At 42.2% G+C, this 4,538-nt stretch overlaps 1 pseudogene; it reads left to right on the plus strand.

Moving 5' to 3' along the window:
* Positions 1-1,227: 1,227 nt before the first annotated feature.
* On the plus strand, positions 1,228-2,201 carry LOC110565465 (heterogeneous nuclear ribonucleoproteins C1/C2-like; annotated as a pseudogene).
* Positions 2,202-4,538: the final 2,337 nt, after the last annotated feature.

Here is a 4,538-nt window from a genome sequence, read left to right on the forward strand (position 1 = left end):
GTCAATTTTATTCCGTTTGACTCCCAGGAATGGGAAGCATTTCAAGCCTACTGCTTTTTACGAATAGAATGTGCTGGATTTTGGCCACCCAGCTGGGTGGTGGGATTTGGCTAATGTGAAATGGGCTCCTAACGCTCCCAGTGCCTGGAAGAAGGATCATCACTCCCAGTGGAGTCTTGGCCATCCAGGCGCTGTAGAGGAAAGCAAGCACACCTGTTCTATGCACCGGGACGAATGTGGGACGAATGTTACGGTTCAAGGACTGCTTGTGGCCCAGCGTGGGGAGATCCAGCAGCAGACATGGGAATCCTGTTGGAAACAAGGTAACAACCTGGGCTTCAGCTGTGCTACACACCTCATTCTACAAAGCCAGCTGCAGCCTCAAGGACCGGTTTGCTGAACTTTCTAGGCACAGGTGGTTTTCCACATTTCGATTTTGTCACTGGGCACCACTGCAGGACCTGAGGTTGCAGCTGTTAGGCTCCCACAATGTCTCAGTCTGAGGTGCCAACAGAGACAGAGCGGTAAGCAAATGCAGGTTGCTTCAAACAGTGGCATGAAACAAAGCAAAATAAAAGGGGTTTTCTTCTCATTTTGTTTACTCAGCTCACAATGCTTTAAGATAAACCCAGATGTCAATTAAGACTGGCACATTCCTTAGAAACCTTTTTTATATGGCAGCATTAGGGATATTTTGTTTCACCTGTATTTATCTGTTGGGTTGTCATGACCTTTACCCCTGGAATGCGTACACACACACACACACACACACACACACACAGGACTCAGGACAGGTCCAAACTCTGTCTCTACTGATAATACACAGCTGCTGGGTCATAAACATTGAGTACACGGATTTAAATTACATTATTCTGAACATTGCTTAAAATAATTCAGACTTGCATTTTGTGAAGAGATGGACAGCAAACAGTTGTATGCTCCCTGCTTGCTGTATCCTCAGTATCTCCGCATAGACAACCTCTCTCCGCAATCTCTTCTCTCTCCTTCCTCTTGGGCAGCAAGGCGAACCCCACCCTTACTCACTGGAGTTTGGTTTTTTAACTTCCCTTCCACACCCTTCCAGAACACACACATTCCCATTCCAAAATTGATTTTACAAAGACCTTTTAAACACACTGACGCAACTTGGTGTGCGCTACGGAGAATATACAGTGAGATTTTTTTTTTTTTTAATCTTCAGCTACATTTTCAGCTTTGTGAGAAACCTTGTCATCAAAGGAGATGGCTAGCAGTGTTGCTAACAAGACAGAACCTCGATCCACAAATTCCCGCGTATTCATTGGGAACCTTAACACTCTCGTGGTCACGAAGCCTGATGCGGAGGCCATCTTTTCAAAGTATGGCACAATTGTGGGTTGCTGTGTGCATAAGGGCTTTGCCTTCATCTAGTACGTTAGTGAAAAAAAAAAATGCCCAGGGCGATGTAGTGGGAGAGGATGGCAAAATAATTGCTGGCCAGGTTTTAGATATTAACCTGGATTCAGAGCCAAAAGTGAATCGAGGAAAAGCAGGTGTGAAGAGATCTGCAGCGAAGAGGTACGCTCGGTACCCGAACACCCTTTTGCCCCCTCGACTCAGTTCTCTATTTGACTTGGACATGACTTTCAATGGGATTATAATGATTGGATGTACGGTTACCCAGCACGTGTTCCCCCTCTTCCTCGTCCTCCTCGACCTCCTCCTCTTTCTCAAGCTGTGGTGCCTTCTAAATTCCGACGTGTGTCTGGAAACACCTCACAAAGGGGTAAAAGTGAATTAATTCAATTCAAAGAGTGGACAACGGGGATCTTCCAAGTCTGGAAAGCTGAAAGGTGATGACCTTCAGGCTATTAAGAAGGCGCTGACTCAGATAAAACAAAAAAGTGGAATTCTCTGCTGGAAAGCCTGGGGGAAAATTGAAAAAGAACAAAGCAAACAATCAGTAGAGATGAAAAATGAGAAGTCTGAAAAAGAGCAGAGGAGCACCTCTGTGAAGGAGGATGAGACTAATGTGAAGATGGAGTCTGAGGCAGTGAGATGACTCTGCTGAGGAGCGGGACCTGTTGGGTGATGACAACAATGAGGAAGGGGGTATGATCAGCTGGAGTTGCACAAGAATGATGAACAAGGCCGAGGAAGGAAAGGATGACGAAGACAGCACCAACAGGGAGGAGGGCTCCTATGCACAGAATGGAGTTTAGAAATCTTATCCCATTATTCATTTACCTGGGCACTTGTGAAAGATGAAAGTAACAACAGATCATTTCCCTTAGTCCACTATTTTCCTTCTCCTAGTCCTTCCTGTGTTCATTAATTCATTATTGCCCATCACCTAGTTCCATGTTCACTTCCTTTGATGCTCCCTAATTGCTTTGTTAAGCCTCACCCTGTAAGTTTTACTTAATTTTGATACCTCTTTGGCTTAAGGGTAAAAAGATGTCTAGTTCTCAGCAACTGTGTCCCAAATAATCTCTTGCTATGCAGGGAGTACAGTTCTTCCCATTCATGTAATTTCAATAGTTGCTTCGCTAACTGCAGAGGCGTCTCATTTACTTGTAATCCCAAGAGCAGCTTTGCATTGGAGGTGTGTGTTTTCCCTTACGAGTGGGGCTGTTCGACATGAATGTGACCATGTATTTTTGTGAACTGGAGTTGCAAGTGCATCTTACAGAAAAATAGTGTAATAGTTTTAGTATTTGTTTTCTAAAGTTAATACCATGGGATGGATATATATATATATATATATATATATATATATATAGTGAGCAGCCTAATGTTTGAGATTTTTTTTTCTCAAAATAATTCCTCATTAAACCAGGAGAAAAAAAAATTCAGGTTCTGTAAAGAATTGTGTTGGCATTTTGATGGGAATTGCATTGAATCTGTAGATTGCTTTTGGTAGGATGGCCATTTTCACTACGTTAATCCTATCAATCCATGAGCATGGGAGATCTTTCCATCTTCTGATATCTTCTTCAATTTCTTTCTTCAGAGACTAGAAGTTTCTTTTCAAACAGGTCTTTCACTTGTTTGGTTAGAGTCACACTGAGGTAGTTTATGTTATTGGCTATTGTGAAGGGTTTTGTTTCCCTAATTTTTTTTCTCAGCTCTTTTGTCTTTCTTATACAGGAGGGTTACTGATGTTTTTGAATTAATTGTTTATCCAGCCACTTTGCTGAAGGTGTTTATCAGCTGAAGGAGTTCTCTGGTTGAATTTTTGAGGTCACTAATGTATACTCTCATATTATTTGCAAATAGTGATTCTTTAACTTCTTCCTTTCTGATTTGTATCTCCTTGAAAGAAGAACTCTTCTCCATTGCTGGTGGGAATGTAAACCTGTACAACCACTTTGGAAATCAATTTGGTGCTTCCTCAGACAATAAGGAATAGTGCTACTTCAAGATCTAGCTATAACATTCCTAGGCATATATCCAAAAGATGCTTAAGTATACAACAAGGACATTACTCAACCATGTTTGTAGCAGTTTTATCTGTATTAGCCAGAATCTGGAAACAACCCAGGTGTCCCTCAGTTGAGGAAAGGATACAGAAATTGTGGTAACATTTTCACAATGGAATATTACTCAGCAATTAAAAACAAGGAAATCATGAAATTTGCACCCAAATTGTGGGAACTAGAAAAGATCATCCTGAGTAAGGTATCCCAGAAGCAGAAAGACACACATGGTATAAATTCACTTATAAGTGGATATTAGACATATAATATAGGATAAACATACTAAAATCTGTACACCTAAAGAAAATAAGCAAGAAGGAGGACCCTGGGTAAGATGATCAATCCTTAGTCAGAAAGGATGGACATCAGAAGAGGGAGAAAACAGGGAACAGGACAGGAGCCTATCACAGAGATACTCTGAAAGACTCTACCCAGTAGAGTATCAAAGCAGATGCTGAGACTCATAGCCAAACTTTGGGCAGAGTGCAGGGAATCTTATGAAAGAAGAGGGAGATAGAAAGACCTGGAGGGGAGAGGATTTCCACAAAGAGAGCAACAGAACCAAAATCTTGGCCCAGGGGTCTTTTCTGAGACTGATAATCCAACCAAGGACCATGCATGGAGATAAACTAGAACCCCTGCACAGATGTAGCCCATGACATCTCAGTGTTCAAGTGGGTTTCCTAGTAATGAGAACAAGGACTGTCTCTGATATGAACTCATCAAAGCTGGTTCTTTGATCATCTCCCCATGATTGGGGAGCAACCTTACCAGCCCACTGAGGAACACAATGCAGCCAATCCTGATGAGACCTGATAGGCTAGGGTCAGAGGGAAGGGGAGGAGGACCTCCCCTATCAGTGGACTTGGGGAGGGGCATGGGAGGAGATGAGGGAGGAGGTGAGTTTGAGAGGGGATGAGGAAGGAGGCTACAGTTGGGACACAAAGTATTCACTGTAATTAATAATAAATAAATAAATTTAAAAAAGAAAACAGAAAAAAAAAGAAAAAAATTCAGACTCTTGACTTCAAGTCATGGTACTTCACTTGGAAACTTCTTGTTGCTTAGGATGACTTGATG

Source organism: Meriones unguiculatus, chromosome 20 (assembly GCF_030254825.1).
Source record: "Meriones unguiculatus strain TT.TT164.6M chromosome 20, Bangor_MerUng_6.1, whole genome shotgun sequence".
Lineage (NCBI taxonomy): Eukaryota > Metazoa > Chordata > Mammalia > Rodentia > Muridae > Meriones > Meriones unguiculatus.